General features: G+C 45.5%; 1 protein-coding gene and 1 pseudogene across 9 annotated transcripts in view; both read right to left on the bottom strand.

Moving 5' to 3' along the window:
- The window catches only part of RBFOX1 (RNA binding fox-1 homolog 1), a 1,452,832-nt gene that overhangs the window by 434,279 nt on the left and 996,064 nt on the right, over window positions 1-22,489 (bottom strand). The gene's annotated exons all lie outside the window — the stretch shown is intronic.
- On the bottom strand, window positions 9,663-9,792 carry LOC122896213 (annotated as a pseudogene).

Genomic DNA, 22,489 nt, shown 5'->3' with positions numbered 1-22,489 from the left:
TGGCTTGTTTGCTGGCATTAGGGGATACCTCTGAGAATTAGGAAAAGCCATGCTTCCATTCTCAATAAATAAATACTCACGAACAAAAACTTTGAAGAGACCTCCTGACATCTGATCCATGGACCACATTTTAAGAATATTTGATCTTTAGGAAGTTGTTCTCAACTCTGGCTGCCTATTCACATTAGTGGGGGAACTTAAAAATTACTGATCATTAAGGCCTTCTTCCTTAAAATTATCTTTGACCGGTCTGCATTTGGACATAGGCAACACTATTTCTTAAGGTATCCCAAGAGACCTTAATGTGAAAGCAGAACAGAGAACCACTGATGGAGTGGGGGGGTGGGTAGGCAGATACAGGCGCCTCCTTCCCTCTATTCATGACATCCCAAGTGCCCTGCACGTCCCCTGATTCTGGCAATGTTTCAAGGTGGTTAGGAGCTCAGCCTCCAAGCTCCAGATGACCTACAAACCAATCACTCTCAACCCCCCATTAGCAGCATAGTCTTGGCAAGCTGTTCAACAATTTGGCTCTCGTTTATTTCTTCTCATCTATAAAAGCAGGAATGGGATGATCATACGGTCTTCCAGGATTTGGGGGAGCATGGAATGACATTGGCTATGGGATGGTTCTCAAAATCTATGTGGCAAAGCTCAAGCTCAGTAACAGGTCACACAGGTAACCGTGACTGCTTCCATGAATCATAAGGCCATGACCATTTCCACCACCTTGGCATGGTACCCCTTCATCATTAATAAAGTCCTCAAAGATGGATGCTGTTCTTCTCTGCTTTCTTAAAAAAGCAGCTGTTGAGAATGTCTCATGATACAGTCCTCAGCCTCCCAGGGGTAAGATGCTCCTCTGCTTGGGGAAAGGTCCGTGCCCAGGCCCTAGGGATCCAAACAATCCTGCTCTGGAGTAGACACCCTGACTGTGAATTGCCTCCACCCTAAAGTAGCTTCTGCCTAGATTCAAGCATACCCATCCATCTAAAATAGTGCATTTGGGGGGAAGTGGCTAATAAAACAGGTGTTCCTCAGTCATCAAACATCGAGCCTTTGACGGTACAGCCAACAGATTACTCTCCCTGAGAGTCAAGCATTGTGCCAACACTGAAAAAGCAGAAACAAAGGAATCATATACAAAGGTGGCTGATGTGATGATAAAATCTAGCAGCTTGTGCTTCTCTCTTCCTCTTGACCCTAAGCGACAGATGTCAGTCAAGCTGTCTGCTCCAAGCCGGCCTTCTGGACCCGCCACCCACGCGGGTTAATCACATCCCCTTTCTTCGGTAAATTCACTTCTCACTGCTGATTCTCAGCTAATCACCCTTCCCCGGACTCGTCTGGAACCTCCCTGGCCCTGCTTTTCCAGAAACAGTGACTCAGCCAGGCAAGGCAGGTTATTCCGGGTGGCTGGATGGGGGTGACAGGGGGTAGGCAGAAGGGAGGAGGGGTAAGAGGGAAAGACAATTTACGGCGCCTGTGGGTAGCCGGCTTCCCCCACTGGCACATTTCTAATTTTATTTCACTTGCATTTATATTAGGAAATGCTGCAACCACAGCGTGCTAAGGGCGGGGGACGGACTGGAGGAAGATGGGAGGGCTTACCGCCGCTTAGAGACAAGGGCCCTGGGAACACCCTCTGAGGCTTCCTCGATCAGGCTCCTTCCTGCCCACCTGGCCTGGGAGCTGAAGAAGAAATGTCCCCCAGACCCCCAGCATAGGAATAACAGTAACTTAGGTTCCTGCTCGCGTCCCCCTGGAAACGAAGGGAGTTAGCTTCGCTTACCAGGTGTGGCTCTAGATTCCAACAACAAGCTCTTTCTCCCTCATTTCAGATTCATGGGATGCTTTTTACATGGAAGATGCTCCCTGGGGTTTTTACCGTTTCCTATATTTATTAATGATGGAGCCCTAGAGCCCAGGATTTCTGTCTCTCTGACAGCTACCAGCCCAGGGGTTAAAAACTTGGGATTTGGAGATCACGCAGACTTACTTTTTAATCCAGTGCGACTTGGGACATATCATTTAACCTCCCTGAACCTCCTTATAGATAATAGGAGGATAATAATTGGGATAAAAGTGTAAATAATGCATGTAGGACTCTTAGCAGAGCGCCGGACGCCCAGGACAAGTACAATTCAGAAGTGCAGCTGTCATCACCGTCATTACGATGATCAATTTTACGTGTCGACCGGGTTAGGCACCTAGTGATTTGATCAAACACTAATTTCGGTGTTGCTGTGGAAGGTATTTTGCTGATGGGATGAACGTCAGCTATCGGGTGTCTTTAAGTAAAGGAGATTATCCTCGGAAATTTTGGTGGGCCTGATCCAATCTGTGAAAAGCCTTAAGAGCAGAACGGATGCTTCCTCGAGGAAGAAGAAATTTCACCTGTGCAGCGCCGCCTCGGCTCCCGCCTGAGAGCTCACCGCTCTTCCTGACAGCGTGCCCTATGGATTTCAGATCTCCAGACCTGCCTGGCCAGCCCCCACCATCCTGTCAGCAAGTCCTTGCAATAAGTCACACACACACACACACACACACACACACACACACACACACGCAGAGAAGCTATGCTTTCACGTTGCGGGGTCAGCTTTTCCATGTGGTCCACGGAAACACAGTTGGGGGGCTGCGGCATATGACTTCACCAAAGCTGCCGTAACAAAGCAGCATAGTCTCGGGAGTGAAAACAAGAGAAATGCATGTTGTCATGATTCTGGAGGCTGAAGTCTGAGAGCAAGATGTTGGCAGGCTTGGTTTCTGGTGAAGACTCCCCTTGGCTTGCAGGCGGCCATCGTCTGCCCATGTCCTCCCACAGTCTTCCCTCTGTGCCCATCCGTGTCCTCATCTCCTCTTCTCCTGAGGGCACCAGTCCTGGTGGACTAGGGCTTACCCCAATCACCTCATTTAGCCTTAATTACCTCTTTGAAGCCCCTTTCTCCAAATACAGTTTCCTTCTGAGATGCTGGGATTTAGGACTTCAACACACAAATTTGGGGAGGGACCCACTTCAACCCATACAGATGGCAAGAGAATTGGTGGCAACTTCATACTTCAGCTCCAGTGAGATCCCTGCCTCCAGAAGCCACGTTCCAGAGATAAGTAACAATCCTCAGTTCTCCTGCAGCCACCTCGATGGCTCTTGGTTTTTCCCTGCAGGATTGCTGATGCCTGAGTTCCAGCTTGCTAGAAAGGATGGCATGCATTAAGTTCCCTGGGTGGTGCGCAAAAGAGAGTCCACTTACAAGAGGCCCCCAGTGGAAGGAAATGAGGAGCTTCCCTAAGAGAGAGAGAAAGGGTTGGGGGGGGTGGAAGTCTCCTTGGAGTTGACCTCCCCAGGAGCAGCACATCTTCTCTATGGTTCTGTCCCTGAATAAAGATATTCTGTAGAGCAGATGGTGTCCGGCAAGAGATGGTGGCCCACTGCCCTCTAACAGTGCAGGCTCTAGCCCAAAGCCACATGAACTGGGGCCAACGGACAGATTAGCCCTCGATGGGCTGGAAGCAACTGCTGTGCGGAGAAACCCAGGTCACTACTCAGTTGGATTCTATTGAAAAGAGGTTAAGAACTTTCTTGACTACCGTCCCTCTTGGGGTTACAGAAGTGGTTCCTAGTGCAGAGCACAGTTTCGCTGGAAGACTCTGGAGTGAGCGTGTTGCTCCTTCTACTGGTATCACAGATTACTTCCCTGGCCCCAAACTTGAATGGCCCTATTTCCATTTTGTTAGTTTTGGTAGCAAGATCAGTAATTAATTCAGCCATTTCATCCTTCAAGCAATATTCACTGGATCGTCTATCGCGCACCAGGTACCATCAAGGCTTAATCTAGGGTATGTTGGATGTCCAATTTACCTTTAATAAATTTTCTGTTAGTTTTTTTTTTTTTTTTTAAGTGGGTTCCACACCCAGCATGGAGCCCAACTCAGGGCTTAAACTCCTAACCCTGAGATCAAGACCTGGGTTGAGACCAAGAGCTGGCTGCTTCGCTGACTAAGACACCCCGGTGTCCCTGTTAGGGTTTCTTTATGCTGTGGAGTTTGTCTCTCCACCATTCATGTGCGTGTGATGGAAAGAGGAGGAAGGATTCCTGGAAGGGACAGTGGGGAAATCATGAAAAGCATGTTCCGTCTGCTCAGAAACACGCATGGCTGATCAACCTGAAGCTAGCAGAACGAAGGGCCAGAGCGTGACCAGGGGGACGCGCATGAAGCCTGGCAGGGTACATGGAAGTGGGTGGCTCCGCTCCGTAAGAGACAAAGGTAATGAAGATGCTGTAAAAAGAACATACAGTGTAAACCTCTGGCTGATCAGCGGAGAAATGCCATCAAGATGGATGGGGTTATTTGAAGGCTCTGCAGAAGCAGGTACACATCTGTCTGGTATTTCCATAAAGCCCTTGAAGTCGCTGGGATGAGGAATGAGATCATGATGAGCTACAAAGGGCTCCGTTGGCTGCAAAAGGCCAGGGTACCGTAAGTGAGCCGAACACAGAAAGGGAGCCGACCCCTGCGCAAGAAAGAAAGCAAGAAACCAATGTTCTAAGTCAAGATGATTACTCACTCGTGCCTCTCCTGTTTTGTTCTTTTTTTTTTTTTTTTTCAGAGAAGGGTATCACTTGATTGTTTAGAGATCCCCACCTAAACACAAAAAAGGAACGGCCTGCCTTCTAAAATGCATCCGTGCTCACACGCCTATTTCTTCTTGGCCAGGAGCTGGGAATTCAGTCATGGGAAATCCCGTAGTAAATGTCGTGGCCATGGGTTTGTCACTTTTTAAATCCTCGCTCTGTGCTTGACAGGACTCCGAGATCACCTTTTAGAGCTAATCCAGCGGAGGGATAAGACAGCATTCTTAGTACTTCACCTGGAGTACAATATGACTGGCAATAAAATCTGCCTTAACCCCTATGATTGGCAGAGGGTTATAGGATGGCGGGCAGCTCGCTTTGGACAGCTAGCAAGTGTATTTCTTACCAAAAAAAAAAAAAAAACCTGTAGGCAAATATCCCAATTGCTGAAAATGCACGTAATGCATCTGTAAAGGGTCTGTTAGGTGAATTGAGCGATATAAATTAAAGTCAGACTGATTACACAACATACAATCTCAAAACTCCTACTTACTCCCCGTCTTCAACTTAGCCAGATCCTCGCAGTGCACATGCCAAGTATTAAGATGCTATTCCCTCCTAAATCTGTTCTACCCACTCAGCTTGCCTAGAAAGATAATCCTTCTGTACCACCTGGCTTACTCAGACAACAAATATTACTAGACAGAGGGGATTCTTTTTCCAAATTAGACCTTAAGTAAGCATCTACCTAAATCTGCTAAACATTTTATTGAGTTCCTGATGCTGGTTCCCCTAAAACAAAACATTCCACGATGATCTGGGTGGCCAAGCCACACCTGTGTTCCAAGAACACCATCTGCTTGAGACGCCTCACGCTGTCAACAGCATGATGTGAGAACGTCAGATGATCTTCCTGGATTCCACCACAGAAGCTGGGGAGTAGGGCCGTAATGACCTCCTGTCTTTTGGAGATGTAAGCAGGACGTTACTGGCTCCTCAGTGATGGTTCCCGGGTGGTGAGGCACCGATTCATCTCTCAGAGATAATCACCACAGCCCCTGTACTCTCCCCTTCGCCCCTTTCGAAGACTCAGGGGCCTCCTTTCCTTCCTGATTGTTCTGCCGATCACCAAAGACTGCAGGTTGAATGACCAGGTTTATGCCAACACCAGAACGGCGTGAAAACCCAGTTCTTAAGATGTGTTCTATGTTGTCAACACCTCTGGCAGGAATATAAACCGTAGGCAGCGACCTACGATCAAAGGTTTTGTATTTATCTCCATACGTTTGTACTCAATTGGAATTTTCCAAAATAGGCACCGGGACAACACTCATCTCGTGTAGCATTTTTTCCCACCTCTCATCCTCGGTCTTAATATCACTGATAGCGGGGACGGGGGTGCAGAGAGGAAGCAGATGGAAGGGAAATTAAATATTGCGCATGCAGTTTCTACCTCTACCTCAAGGGGGGGTTGGTGGCATAATGCCTCCCACCTCTCTCTCTCCCTCTCTCTTACATGCACCATGCGTGTGTGCGCGCACACACACACACACACACACACACACCATGAGCTTGACGATAAAACTGCATTATTCTTCATAAGAGGAGCCTAGAGTTCTGGTGAACTGAGTCCCTGAGAAACCAGGAACACATGGAAAACGGAGAAAAGTAGGACAAATATGAGAGGGGCAGTAGCTTTCCACTGAGCCAGCAGAGGGCTATGCTTTTAACATGCATGATATCATGTTACCCCCCCACACACACACTGTGGAAACAGACCCACAGTGAAATCCATACCTGATGGGGCATCAGAAGCCCTACAAGCTACATCCCTGTCTGCCTCTTCCTCCCCGCTCCTGTCTCTTTCTGCCCACATGTCACCCTGCCTCTCCACCCCCCACCCCAGGCCTCCTTTGTCTTTCTGGAGTCTGCTGAGACCCTTCTGCTTCAGGGCTTTGTCCTTCTGTCCTTCCACATCAGCCTTCCCTCAGCCTGACCTTCACGAGACATCGTCCCATGCCTCCATTTTGGCTGGTGACCCCCCGTGATTCTTTGACTATGTACCATTATCTCTCACTGTGGCAAAAGCAATTTATTGACTTTTGACTTTGGGGGGATATCCCTGTCAGCACAACACTAAACTTCCGGAGGGGAGGGACTCGTACATCTTATTTACTAGCTCATTAGGCACCAAAGGCGTGTCTGTGGGACCAAATGAGTGCTCACTCATGGTCCACTGAGAAAGAAGAGGAAAGAGAAGAGAGGGATGGGGAGGAGGGAGGAGGAGAGGAAAGGGGAGAGGAGAAGAAAAAGGAGAGAGGTCACCACACAAGAAGGAAACTTCCAGGGAACACCACCCCCCCACCCAAGATGGAGGGACTCTGAAAAACAAGGATGCTAAGATTGACTTCTAAATTGCTTCCTCTACCTTCTCTAACTCAGTAAGAAGAGCTGCTATGCACAAGGCCTGGATGGTGCCCTGTGCTTGGGGTGGGCCTGAGAAAGGGGCGATGGGCTGGATGTAGGAACGGAAAACTGGAATGGGTGGGAACTCCAAGCATCTGCAGCTACGTGGCAGGGGCCCTGGACTTCCCACCACCCAGGGATAAAAGATGACGCCGGTTTAAACATAGAAGGCTGGAGAAGTTCGAGGCACCCGGGCTGCAGATCTAAATGTTAATCAAAGATGGTGACAGTCTTAAAATATAACGTGAGTGATGTCTGAGAACACAGCACAGCCTGTGCAGCCCTATGCACAGCAGATGCAGATCATATGTAAATGTGCACGTGTCCTCCTTGACTAGTTCTGACTTCAGCCCCTTCTGAGGATCAGCTCTCTGGACGTCCCCAGGTTCCCAGGGAAATCCATGGATGGGAGGTCATTCTCCCACTTTTCAAGGAAGAAGGCTGCCTCTGCTGGGTTGGAGGGGCTTTTTTTTTTTTTTTTTAATGTTTTATTTATTTATTTGACAGAGAGAGAGATCACAAGTAGGCAGAGAGGCAGGCAGAGAGAGAGTGAGAGGGACGCAGGCTTCCTGCATGCGGGACTCGATCCCAGGACCCTGAGATCATGACCTGAGCTGAAGGCAGTGGTTTAACCCACTGAGCCACCCGGGTGCCCCATTGGAGGGGCTTTTGAGAAGGAGGCATTCATGAGCTGATATTTGCAAAGGTAAATATCAGCTCAGTATCCAATGGGAAACTCAGAGACACCATTTACCAGGGAGATGCTAGACAGGGTCACACAGATACAGAGACGTGCTTCTGAGCTGCGAGAGAATAGACAAGCTTGTACTGGTGGAAAACGCCTTGCAATCCCCGGGGACAGACAACCCATACTGAATTTTTTTTTTCCTTTTTTAAAAATTGTGGTAAAAATATACAGGATATGAAATTTACTATTTAAGCTAATTTTAAGAGGACAGTTCAGTGGTATTGAGTACCTTCACATCGCACAACCATCCTTTCCAGAACTCCGTTCACTTGCAAACGTGAGACTCATTAAACGTGACCTCATTAAACACTGACTTCTCATGAACCCCTTCAGCCCTTGGCAACAGCCTCTACTTCGTCTGTGATTCTGACTTTTCTAGATGCCTCATGGAAGTGTAACATTGCAGTATTTGCCATTTTGTGACTGGCTTCTTTCACTCAGTATTGTGCCTTTAAGGTTCATTCATGTTGCAGAATATATCAGAATTTCCTTTCTTTTTAAAGCTGAATAATATTCCATTATATAAATATACTACATTTTGGTTGTCCGTTCATCTGTCAGTGGACACTTGGCTTGCCTCCACATTTTAGCTATTGTGAATAATGCTGCTACGAACATGGGCATACAAAGACGTCTTTAAGACTCTGCTTTCATTTTTTTGAGTATTCACAACTTGAACTGCTAAATCACATGCTAACTCTATTTTTTATTTTATTTTTTTTTAGAAATCACTATATCATTTTCTATAGTGCCTACACATTTTATTTTTTGAAAGATTTATTTATTTGAAAGAGAGAGAGAGACAGCAGGAAAGGCAGAGGGAGAGAGAGAATCTCAAGCAGACTCCATGCTGAGCACAGAGACTGACATAGGACTCAATCCGAGGACCTTGAGATCATGACCTGAGCTGAAACCAAGAGCCCTACGCTTAACTGATTATGCCACCCCCGTGCCCCATGGTTGCACATTTTACATTCCCACCAACAGTGCATAAGTGTTAACGATTTTTCCGTACCCTCACCAATATTTGCCATTTTCTGCTTTTCCTTCCTTCCTTGCTCCCTTTCTTCTTTTCTTTCTTCTTTCCTTCCTTCCTCCCTCTGTCCCATCCTTCTGTCCTTCCCTTCCTTCATTCCTTCCTTTTCTTTCTTCTCTTTGTTTCTGCCTTTCTCCCTCCCTCCTTTCCTTTCTTCTTTCCTTCCTTCCTTCCTCTCTTTCTCTCTCTCCCTCTTTCTTTCTTTCTTTTCTTCCTATGGTAACCATCCTAGTGGATGTGAGGTAGTTATCTCATCGTGGTTTTGATTGATATTTCCCTCGTGATTAGTGATATAGAGCATCTTCTCATGTGCATACTGGTCATTCATATATCTTCCTTGGATAAGTGTCTGTTCAAGTTCTTTGCCCATTTTTGATTCAGGTTTCTTATTGCTGTTGTTGAGTAATTCATGTTGTTTTTCTGCACACAATCAAGTGACTCTAGCAGAAAGATTCTGGGACAGATTCTTCCAGAAGCAATAAAGACATTGCATCTACGCTCATCCTTCTAACATCAGCAGTTTACGTCTTTTTTTTTTTTTTAAAGATTTTATTTATTTATTTGACAGACAGAGATCACAAGTAGGCAGAGAGGCAGGCAGGAGAGAGGAGGAAGCAGGCTCCCTGCTGAGCAGAGAGCCCAATGCGGGACTCGATCCCAAGACCCTGAGATCATGACCTGAGCCGAAGGCAGCAGCTTAACCCACTGAGCCACCCAGGCGCCCCAGCAGTTTACGTCTTAACTGCCTTCACAGATTCCTCTACTTCCATTACTGCTCCCTCCATCATCGGTCGTACGATCATCTCTGACCTGGAGTTCTGTCATCACCACCTAAAAGGTCATCCTGCCTCCATGCTTGCTCTGCCCACTTTCTACATGGCAGCCGGGATGAGCTTTGTTTCAATCAGCAATAATCGTGCCTCAGATAAACTTCATTGGCTACCATACTGCCACTGCCCAAAGCTTAGCTTTGTAATGAAATATCAGATCATCATTCTCCTGCCTATACCCAGCTAAGGACTACCCCATCTGGTGACACTCTCTCTTTCTTCTACCGCTGTCTGACCACTCTATCTTTCGTTTCTCAGTCATTGATCACTTCAGTATGTGGCCTCCCATTCCACATTCCACAGTAGCCTCAGTCAGTCCCTCGGCCAGTCCAACTCTCTCCCATCTCTCTGTTTTGTTGCCTATGGAGGAGGTGTTCCTCTCTTTCTTTCTTTCTTTTTTTTTTTTTTTTTTAAAGATTTTATTTATTTACTTGAGAGGCAGAGAGAGGGCACAAGAGGAGGGGAAAAGAGAAGGAGATTCCCCACTGAGCAGGGTAGTAGCCCAACAAAGGCCTCGATCCCAGAACCCTGGGATCATGACCTGAGCTGAAGGCAGACGCTTAACAGACTCAGCCACCCAGGGGCCCTGAGGTTCGACTTTGTGAAATGATTTTATATTTGTCTCTTCTGCCTCGGTCTCACAACAATTGGGTTTTTTGCTATTTACAGAGTCCTGAAATCACTGTGGCTTAAACGAAACATACGTTTATTTTTCTCTCCCATAGAAGAAGTCTGGGGCTAGGCAGTCCATCAGAAATCCTGTTGCTCCTTCCACTTTTTTAGGCCATAGATTCCACCCTCAAAGTAGCCTCTACATCACATGGTTTAATACAGCGGGAGAGAGAAAGGGAGAGAATGCATGGATGCTGCTGGTGCTGTGAGTCAGCCCCTATTAAAGGGTATTCCCAGAAACCACACCTAATAATTTCCATTGCCATCTTGATGGTGATCCCTGTCTGCTAGGAAAGCTGGAGAACACAGTATTATTTTCCTTTAATTTGGGCATCTTGGCTATGACTAAAGGGCCCATTACCGAGGGGTCAATTACTAAGAAAGAGGGATAAGTGGCTAGGGGAAAGGCAGCTGGCAGTTTCTGTCACAATTCCTTCTTGAGTGTTTTTCCTCTACCAGATATTATGAGCCCCACGCAAGCAGGGATCTTGTCCGTTAGGCATAAGGCAGTATCCCCAGCCCCTGTTCCAGTGTCTGACGGGCACCTCATAAACACAGGTGCGATACATACCTGATTAAAAATGAAGCACAGTGGTAGCTTTTATTTTCCAACATGACGTTTAAGAGCACACATGGATCCTTTCTGCCCTTCAGATTCTGTCCTAAGACAGGCTAAATAAGTGTTGCCAGAGGCCCATCCCCTTCCCCATTCCCTTCCCTGGGAAAATCCACCTGTCTTAAATTGGAAAGTCGTAGGATGGTACTATCATCTGCAAGAAGAGTGGGGCTTCCTTTGCAAAAATCACCGCCACCTAGAATCTAACATTACGGTCCATGTGAGCCAACCTACAGTCCGGAATGAGGCAAACCGGTTCTCACCGACACCACATGTTCATGTCTCCAGCAATAAAATGTTGCCACGGCCTGACTTTTAGGTTTTTCTCTGGAATTTTCCAGGAATCCGGCTCTGTGATTGTTGCCGTCTACATCTGGAGCAGATTGAGGGACGGCCAATTGCAAAAGTGGCCCCACAATGTTCTTTCAGTCTAATTTTGTTCCAACGCCACTCAGACTATTGGCCGATGCCACGCGTGGACGTGGCTTCCGTCCCTCCACATACAAGCCCACAAAGGCGTGACGAGCGTGTGGTTGTGCCGCAGCTTCCAGACCTTCAGGCGCCTGCTACCTAGAACACGCACACATCCATTTCCAAAGACATTTTAAAGTGCGTGATTCAGGGCCCATCTCAAAAACATGTCTCATCTATTACTTTTTAACCGATTACCATTCGATTTTTCAAATGATAAAACAGGAAACCCTTTAAACACTCAGTGGATCCTGAATTATTAAACATAAAAGGGCACTTTGGTGTATTTATTATCACACTGGAGGAAATCTTGTCTGGTTTAAGCTCTTAGCTCCTTAAAATGTCCCCTCTACGCTGAAGTGGAGTTAAAAATGCATTGCCATAAAACTCCATCCATTTCCAATTTTCTCATCATCAGTTTCTGACATTATGAGCTGTCACCTTCCCAGGCTGCAACTTCCCTGGGGAGGAGGACGGCCATGTGATGTTGGTGCTCATACTTCACTGGCCTCTTGGAACTGGAAATGAGCCCCGGTTCTCGGAGCTGCCTCCTTCGCCACTCTCCAGACGGACTTAGCTTCTCCGAGGATCAACTTCTGGGGGTTTCTCTCAAGCACGGTCTGTACTGTGCAAACTCTGTGCAACACAGAAAACTCATTTCTTTTGGAACCTGTGCTGAGTTTTACCTGTTCTCGTTCTTTTATTTTTTTTTAAGGGAGGTGATATTCACATGATGTGAAATTCACCATTGTATACTGTGCGATCTCGTGGCGTTTAGCACATCCCATCATGGCACAACCACCACCTGTATGTAGTTTCAAAATATTTTCATCATCCCCAAAGAAAACCCCATGTCGATTAAAGAGTCCCTTCCTATTCCCCCTGCCCTAAGTACTACCACTGTGCTTTCTGTCTCCATGGCTTTCAAGTTCTAGAACTTTCATATGAATACAGTCACCCAGTGTGTGACTGTCTGCGTCTCACTTGTTCCACTGAGCATGATGGTTATAGAATGTATCAGTCCTTTGTTACTTTGTATAACTGAATAATATTCCTTTGCATGGACATACCACATTTTGTTTATCCATTCTCTCATGGAGGGTTATTAGGGTTATTTCTAACTTTTGTCGGTGGCGAACAATGTATGAACCTACATGTACAAATTTTTGAGGACCTGGTCATAGTCCTCTCGGGCATCTGCCTGGGAGTGTGGGTGCTGGGCCAGAGGGTAACTCTGTGTTTCACTTTTTTTTTGAGGACCTGCGAACTATCTTCTACACAGGGATAGTACTTTTTGATCACAGGTTTTAGCTCTCTCTCCTATAGATGCTATTTTTAACTTTGTACTCAGGAAAAGATGACTCCAGAAACAGAAAGTAGCTCTGGAATTCCCAGAAGCAGGTGTTAAAATCAGCAGCAAGCTCACCTCTCCCTGCTTCCAATACAACAGGAAGCATGAGATGCTCAGAGCCGTGTTTTTCCTTATTCCTTTTCTCTGTCCAAGAGGAGAACAGTTGCGGGAGAGGCTTAAAGGAACCACCTCGATACTTAGTTCCAACAGCCTGGAGAAGGCAGAGATGCTGGGTAAAAGGCCTCCTGAAGGGAGGATGGAGGGAGAAGGAACAATGCACGTGGCCAGGTGTTAGGAGACGGGGAGAAACAGCCTGGCCACTCAGTCTGGCTGTGATGTGCACCTTTGAAATGGAGTCTTTCAAATCCTTCCTTTCTCCTGACCTCGTTACCTCACATCCTTCCCTCTGTCTTTTCTTTTTAGAGATAGAGCATGAATGGGCAGGAGGGACAGAAGTAGAGGGAGAGAGAGAAGCCTAAGCAGGCTCCACGCCCAGTGTAGAGGATGATACAGGGCTCTATCTCATAACCCTGAGATCATGACCTGAGCTGAAATCAAGACTCGGACCCTTAACCCACAGAGCCACCAGGGCTCCCCTAAGTCCTTCTTAAAATTACTCAGACTTGCAAACACAGATGATGTATGACTAAGTATATTTAGTCATATGTATTTATCTTTGCTCAGAATTCCACTTCCCTTTCCCTTGGCAAATGCTGTCCTCCTTGCCTGAAACATCCTTCCATAAATCGTCCGTCTGAAAATGCCCACCTACCCTCAAAACCCTGTCCAGGAACCACCTGTCTCCTCCAGCCTTCCGAGACACCCTTCTCCAGCGTAACTCCTGCTCCCGTGTCGTCACTCAGGTTTACTTGCTGTTGCACACACTTGTCTCCTCTTCCTACCCAAGGCTTCTTGGAAGGGAGGGATACTGGCTTCCTCCCTTAAAAATGGGGATAAAAATATTTCCTTCTCAGGGTTGTTGTCAGGGTGAAGTGAGAGCACTACCTTGTACATCCCAGGGACTTAATAAATGTTTGTGGAAGGGCGCCTGGATGGCTCAGTGGGTTAAAGCCTCTGCCTTCAGCTCAGGTCATGATCCCGGGGTCCTGGGATCGAACCCCTGCATCGGGCTCTCTGCTCAGTAGGGAACCTGCTCCCCCCACCCCCGTCTGCCTCTCTGCCTACTTGTGATCTGTCCAATAAATAAATAAAATCTTTAAATAAAGAAATAAATGTTTGTGGAATGAGTGAGCCTTTGGTCTCCCGCCCTCTCAAGGCTGGCAAGGGTCTGAACAAGAAAGTGCTGAGTGTGCCCTGCAGAGCAAGGTGGGCAAAGAGGCTAGGAAGGGAGTAGAGGGGAAGAGGGCAAGCTGGAGAGCTGATCTGCTGAGAGCTCTGTAGGACGGAAGGGAAGTGGGACCGCAGTGTGGCCAGCACCACGCGCGGCACACGGACCACCCATCACTCATGCCCGGTACTGAGCCCGAGGAGCCACTGCTATTACTGTCGCCACTCTGACTGCGGGACACATTTTTTAGATTCAACGTTGCTGAACCAAGCCTGTGCTTTTGTTTCCTCTGGATGGAAGAAGAGGAGGAGGAGGAGGAAGAAAGGAGGGGCGGGGGGGAGCGGTGAGGCCCGAAACAAAACAAAGCAGTCATCAGCGAAGCTTCAGAACTCCCTCTGCCAGGCCCAGCAAGATGATGGTCATGTTCTTCTGATGCTCAGAGCCCAGGAAAGTCCTCAGATCCTGCCGCAAACAGCAACGCAGCCAAGAACGAAAGGGAAAGCATGTCACATGTTCGAAGCTACACTCGGTAATCCATTTATAAGAGAGAGAAGCCAAGCACCTCTCTTTACCCTGTGAGCATCTCTGCTACCCATGAACTCTTCCAGACTTGTGCTGTTGAGTCCTGCCTTGTTCTACCCTATCGGATGCCAGATGTGGTGCCAGATGCCAGGTGCCTGCCCCCGCCCATGCAGCGATGCTCATCTTTTCTGACCTGTAATTTATACGGTGGACCAAAAGTTTGCACATGAGTTCCTTGGTAGAATTGGTTAGGGTTGACAGCACAACCAACATTCTCACAAGAAGCCCTAACCTGCAAGCCTGTGAGATAAGAAGCAGTCTAAGAGGATGAGGCTCAGAAAGGGTCATCCTTTCCTATCACGGGATATAAGGCCCTCCTGGGAAAGCTGGACCAGTAGCAGAGCACGGGCACAGCCCCCCACACGGCTAGTCCAACAGCAGACTCGGCTCAAGGCAGGAAACAAAGTGAGGTCAACAGATAGTATGGGGTTTTTAATAAAGGTCATAAAGTAGGGATGTTAGAAATTTTATTGATAGCATTAGCAGAATAATAAAAAGCAGATTAAGAACCAATGGACTTAGTTAATACCTGTCAAATTTCATACTGAAAAGATGTTACTCGTTTGTCTTTGAAATCTCCACTTTCAAACGTCAATGAAATTATTTATTTCTGGTGACGAGGTGGAAAACAAAACTGATTCAGAGATAGCTACGGGCCTTGTAACTTAATGATGAACAGCTTTTTAGAAATTAGACCCAACTCTTCAAAACCTTCAGCCCTGAAGAATCAGATGTTCCCAAAGCTTAGCCATCCTTCTGCCACTGTCACTAAATGGCCATCATGTGTCATAATGATAAACCATCAGCTTAACGTAACTTTACACGGATGTACCTTGCTTCCACTGAAACACATTATTTTTACAAGGCAACTTTACATCAATACTACAAATGGAAAAGAAAATAAAATAATGTCACTTATTCCAAATAGAGAGTAACCATAAAATAAATGCAATGCAATCACAAGTTACTAATATCTTGCTACCATTACCTGCAGACATAAGCCTGAAGCCTCCATCTTATTGTTAAAAATGGGGATCATCAAGTATTAGAGAGATGTTGAAGACACCCTAGCACCAAACAAAGACCTTCTCAATAACATAAACAGGAAAATGGAAAGAAAATTCAGAACAGAGTAACTCCATCCCCAAATGATTGGTTCAATGTTATTTAATAGCACCTCTGTATGTCATCTAAACCCATAATAATCAGATGGGACTCACGCTTTGGGAAGGGCAGTTTCCAGCCAATGCTTTTCTTTAAAGAGAGAGAGAGAGATACTACCATCTTTTCCATTTCTAACAGAATATCTCATATTTTTAGTTATTGCTCCAAAAAATTGTCAGTCGCTCACTCTCTCCTTCCTGTGGCAACATTTCTTCCAGTTTTAAATTAACTAAACATACAACCCTAATTTCTTTTTTTTTTCCTTTTAAAGATTTTATTTGCGTATTTGACAGAGATCACAAGTAGGCAGAGAGACAGGTAGATAGAGAGGGGGAAGCAGGATCCCCGCTGAGCAGAGAGCCCGATATGGGGCTCCATCTCAGAACCCTGAGATCATGACCTGAGCCAAAGGCAGAGGCTTTAACTCACTGACCCACCCCGGTGCCCCCAACCCTAATTCCTGCTAAGACTGGCAGTGCCAGAGTGAAGTGTTACTTCATCAGATTGTTGTCTCAGAGCATGGACCCTGTATCTGTGATTCCCCGCCCTGTCACACACCAGCTGTGTAACCCTGGGCAAGCTCACGTCTCTCTGTGCAATGTCTCCTCATCTATGAAGGTGTCGGTGGCACTGTGTTCCTTTCTGGAGCCTCTAGGGGAGAATGTGTGTTCTTGCCTTTTCTGGATTCTAGGGGCTGCCTGCACTTCTTGGTGCATGGCTCACTTCTATGTTAAAGACAGCAATTACCCATCAAATTTGTTTTGTTTGTTTCGTTTTTAGTTTTCAGGGCACTTCCCTCTTCCACGTATGAGGACCTCTGGAATCATAGTGAGTCTATCCAGATAATCCAGGAAAATCTCCCCATCTTAAAGCCAGCTGATGAGCAAGGTCAATTCTATTTGTAGCCTTAATTCTCCTTTGTCATGTACTCTAACTTACTCACAGTTTCCAGAGATTAGGGTATGGACATATCTGGGGCAGAGGGCATTATTTTACCTCCCATACTGCCAGACTGTGAGAAAGCTATCCACGCAAAGAAGAACAGAAGACACGGTCTCTCTCTCTCTCTGCATTTATGTTGTTCTGAGAGTGTGAGAGGCTGTCCCAGAGGACAGGTGACCCTTGGATGTAATCTCTTCCTACCAGGGTTTCGCATGTCCCACACCTCGCTTTTATTGCTTATAAAAAGATTTTTTAACATTTTATTTATTAATTTTAGAGAGAGAGTGCGAGCAGAGGGGAGCAGTAGAAGGGGAGGAAGAGGAAGGGGGGTGGGAAGAAACTCAAGCAGACTTCATGCTGAGTGCAGAGCCCGATGCAGGGCTGGATCTTGCCACCCCGGGATCATGACTTGAGCTGAAACCAAGACTCAGAAGACTGAACCCAACAAGCCACCCGGGCACCCTAATTATTTATAAAAATATGTTTAACTTGAAATAGTTTTAGATTTACAGAAAGAGTGCAAAAATAACAGGAGACTTCCTGTGTATGTCTTACGCAGCGGCCCCTAACATGAACACGACTTTATCACAGCACGGAGACCTAAGTCAGGAAATTCACAGTGGGACAACACTGGTAACTAAACTGCAGATCACACTGAGAATCCTTTTGTTTATTCCACAAAGCTCCCATTTCTGTGCCAGGATCTCATCCAGGGTCTCCCCTTGCATTTTGCTATTATTTCTCTTTTTTCTCCTCACAGTTGACCTTCTAGCAAGTAAACATTCAGCTGAACTGAATGCTGCCACCAAGTACGTCCCTTGTAGAGTAATCTCCATGCAGAGGATCTGCGGGCTCTGCAGGCATTTCTATCTGCAGCTTCTAGGTAAGCGTTGCTAGGATTCTGAGAAGCCCCCGTCTAGCAACTTTCAGACCCCCAAGTCTCTTAGATGAAACCCCACCCCCCACCATACCGAAGACTGCACTTCCCCTAACTTCAGACTCACAAAGCCTTCTTCTTCCACAAACACCAACACGCTCCCATGATACTCAAGCCACAAAATGGCAGGAAAGCACAGGAGAGTCTGAGATATTTGGGATCAGAACTAGAAGCGCTGGCCAGCGTTCCTTCTGCTCACCCTCCTCCATCCCCTCCCCACCCCTTCCTTCTGGTTTTGAAAACAGCTCATGGAATTGTACAGAAAGGGCATCAATAGATTACAAACTGTTTCCCTCTAATAAAATGTTAAACGATGTTGAAAATTAATCACCAGGGCCGTCGTTCTGCCCTCCTCAGAGGGAGACGGCTCGGGAAATTTAATAAATTATTATCACAATGATGTTCCTATTATAGAATTTGCATTTCATTCCCAAGGCTTGCATTCAGTCTCAAAGTTGCCTGGTGATGGTTAATAAAACCAAACGGACTCTTCTGCCTCAATGATTGGAGGGCTGTGCTTACGGTGGTCTGTCATACTTAATTATACTTCTATACTTCTATACTTACAGACTTCATACTTAATTATTTCAGCTCGTGCTCTAACCCCCTTCTTTATAATTCTGGCTTCTTTAAGACAACTAAAGACAGTACTGAATCGCGAGAGTGCCCTCCCGCCGGAAACACGCGCTGTAATGATATGCCTAGCTTAAAAGCAAATCTAATCTACTTGCTTATTAAATTTAAATGTGTTTAAGGCTGATATGGTTTGAAGATGATATGTAAAATAACAGCCTCCATGGTTATAAATGTCAACTCTAAAAATTATATGCAATAAAACATACAAAATAAATGCTGCTTCATCTTTACATTCCACTGTGATCAATTCATTAAACAATGTATTACAAGCCACGAGGACGATCGTACAACGCAAGACGTCATTTGTCACAGCGTATTCTAAAGCACCCAGGAAATGCTGTAGAGATCTTTTTTTGTCAGCCATGGATTATAGTCCTTATTAGAAAGAGGGGAAAAAAACAGCTTTCTGATGTACCATGACCAGAATTACTTCTCCAGTCAAATATTAAAAAGACTCAAGAAATCCATTCTTATGGCAAAGTTCCATATTAAAAAGTGGGAGTGGGATAAAGGGGTTTCCTAAGGAAGAGAGCACTGGATATAAACAGTAAGTACGATGGTAAGGAATGAAGACGGATTTCCCTCTGGGTTATGAATCACAGTTTCATAATGTTCAAATCATACCCTGGGAGTTCCTAAGCCGGATTGATCACAGCGGGTTCTATGGGAGTGTGAGGAGGGGGCATGTAATATACATCCTGGGCTCCTTCCTTAAGGTTCTAATTGAGGAGATTGGGGAGAAGCTTGGGAATACCCTTCTTTTTTTTTCTTAAAAAAAAAAAGACCTTCCTTCATAATTCTCTGAATAGTTAACATGCTCCAAAGTATAAGCAAGCCTTGCTTATTAGCACACGTATGCATGTTTTTCTATGTCTGTAGACAAGTCTGTTTCAACTCTTAAAACAAATGAGTGACACAGCGAATATGGAGAAATCTGTCCACCCTAGGGACCAACCTGCTCCACAGAGTTAGAACCACGAAGTCCAGACAATAACACTCCTGATCTGTTGGTGAAATACTTCAAGTGCTTCTGACTTCTGGGCCACTGTATCACTCTGCATGCCCAACCTCCTCAAGTTCCCCTTCTAATGTAGGTCACTTCCCATCTCCTTTTAGCTCCTCATCTAGAGATCAGAGTTTCATTCAGAAAAAGGAAAAAAAAGGGGGGGCATCGGTCTGAGAAATCAAAGTCTCTGTTGGGAATTCATTGAACAATGAGAAGCATCGAGGTTTATAAAACTTAACAAAAAAGGAGGGCAGCTGACGCTGGTTGGAAGGATTTTCTATTTTAAATTTTTAAAAAATGTATACATGTATTTAAATTTAATTGTGTCAAGCACATGCTACTTTATCAATAGTATTCTATTCCTTAGTGACCTTCTAAGAAGTCTTGAGTTTGTTTTGGGGTTTTTTGTTTGTTTGTTTTACCACTTAACAGAGAATTCTACGTTTGGGTCACTCATTGATGTCCTACTCAATCCTATTTCAATTAGGATAATGATCCTTTTTCCTTCTGCATTTGGGTTGGGCCTGTCCAGACACACCGATGGTCAGGATATAGATGGGCTAGGAAAGATCCTTCCAGAAAACTGGGGGAAAGAAAGAAAACTTTACTCTCCAGATGTAGTGGGAAAGTTATGCAGGAGATAGCCTGCAGGTGTCTGGAAGTCGTGAGGTTGCCGACCTAGACCTCCTCCGTGATTTACAACCTACAGCACCTTCCTCCCACTGGTAGGCTAGTGTATAAATTAAGAGATTTAACCTAGAGATTTAATTAGGAGATTGGTAATGGGATACAGATAATTATGTCTTATAGAGTGCCATATGTCCTCTGGGGCGTGTGTCTGTGTGCGTGTGTATGTGTGTGTGTGTTGGAAGGAGGGGTTTTGGAGTGGGGGCAATACGTTCCTGGAGTTGGGGGAATTGACTGAATCCGTGTGAGTCTTCAGCGCATGGTCACGATGGAGACGCTGTCCTCTCGGACTTCATCAGCTAGGAATCACTCAGCCCTCCTTTCAAAGACCCTGAAGTCCTGACCTGCCCCTGACTAGAGCTTCATGAACCAAACCTTCCTTGGATGGTGTACCCTACAGGGATAGCCTCCATAATGTTGAGACAACTCCCTCCAATCCCTAGGCATCTGCCGCTCTCCACGCTGTTCCCTTAAATTTCTTTGAAAGCTCCTCAAACACTGAAATTTTGAACAGCAAACGCAATGTCATTCCTTTGTTCCTTTGCAGAATGCCTTGTGCCATCTCTCATGGTCAAACTTTCTGCAGTCGTGAGACGGATCTGCAGCAGAACCCCAAATGACACGGGGATGTAGTCGGCTCAGGATGGCAATATGGAAAGTGGTAGGCTGAGCCGACACTCACCAGACAAGTCTGCAGCAAGATCTGCTGTCATCTGCTTAGAGTATAAAAGAACACTCAGGGAAAGGAGTGGGAGAAAATTACACATGCATACACACACACACGTGCGCACACGCACACACACACACACACACGTGCATGCGCACTCACACAGCAAAACATTTCCTTCCCGCATGACTTCAGTCAGGGTCCCTACCAGACCCCTGTACCATACAGCTAAAAGCTTCCTCCAAATGGTACTTTAAAACTATTTGCAATGCAAATTTCAACGTTAGAGTTTTTAACAAAACCCCTCTCAGACAATATCTGAGTGTTTTAATGCAAGACTTAAAAAGCCAAGGAAATACAGGAAGACACACTATAGCTTCTCCATTTTAGCCTAACGCCCTTGAGTCACCTTCTTTAGCTTGACATCTATGGTCTATTTCAAGGAACCTATGCTGAAGACATGGCCATGAAGATGTTTTATTCCAACACATTTGTGCCTCTGGTTTCCCTTCCAGTTAGATAATAGTACATTTCTAGCTGAGATGGCTGATTCGTCAACATTCTCTAATGCAATCAGCAAAATAATCCACATTTCGTCCAGAAAATGCAAAAATTAAAGAAAAGCTAAAAATGAAATAAAGTGATCTATAATCCCACTATCCAGAGACAACTATGGTTGAAACATCAAAAAAATATATATATTTTTGAGACTTCTGTTCTGCCTTTGAGCTAATGCTTAAAGTGCTGTGATTTTGCCAATGCCATATTGCGGAATCTGCTTTGTTTGCCTGACAATACCTTGCGAACACTGTCCAATATGACCACCATAAATTAGCCAATTCTGGGTGTCAGAAATTCAGGTTATTTCCAATTTTTCACCATTAGGAAAAATGCTGATAAATATTCTTTTATAGGGAGCCATATTTGTTTCCATGATGTTAAAAGGATTTTCCCATAGTGCTAAAATATACGTGGGTTCCTTTTTAAGACTTCACATCATTTTTAAAGTGATTCATAGTCTCTCAGAAGAACCAAGGAAGGACAGGTGCACTCTAAGGAAAAACAAACAAACAAACTTATGTCCTATCTTATATCACCCACCCCCTTGCTTCCTACCTATAATTTCAGTAGTTCAAAGTGCCTACAGAACTATGTTTTTAAAAATGAGTTTTAACAGGGGCGCCTGGGTGGCTCAGTGGGTTAAAGCCTCTGCCTTCGGCTCAGGTCTTGATCCCAGGGTCCTGGGATCCAGCCCCGCATCGGGCTCTCTGCTTGGCAGGGAGCCTGCTTCCCTTCCTCTCTCTCTCTCTGCCTGCCTCTCTGCCTACTTGTGATGTCTGTCTGTCAAGTGAATATATAATAAAGAATCTTTAAAAACAATGAGTTTTAACAGACCCTATTGAGACTACTAAATACATTTGGATATAGATGATATTTGACGATAGGATCAATTTATTAATGATGCTGTGGTTTTATACAGTACCCTATAAAAATTTTTAAGACATCTCTTTAGGTACTTGGAACTAAGTTTCATGATATCTGGAAGATTTCTTTGAAGTATTGTGCATATCTGTGCAATTATTAAATCCCACTCTGAGTATATGATGATTGTTGTATTACTCTCTCCTTTTCTGTACACACAATATTTTTCATAATAAAAATAGTTTTTAAAATGGAACCAGAACATTCTTCTCAGTGGGGGTGAAAGCACACGATAGGGTCCAAGTGGGAGAGTAGACGGCAATAAGATGAGGTCTCTGCCGTCATCATGCCACGCACAATGCTGTCCAAGACTATGACTGCCAACAGTGAG

Source organism: Neovison vison, chromosome 14 (assembly GCF_020171115.1).
Source record: "Neovison vison isolate M4711 chromosome 14, ASM_NN_V1, whole genome shotgun sequence".
Classification (NCBI taxonomy): Eukaryota; Metazoa; Chordata; class Mammalia; order Carnivora; family Mustelidae; genus Neogale; species Neogale vison.
Note: the sequence above shows the minus strand (reverse complement) of the source record. Positions and strands in the feature narration are given on the sequence as shown.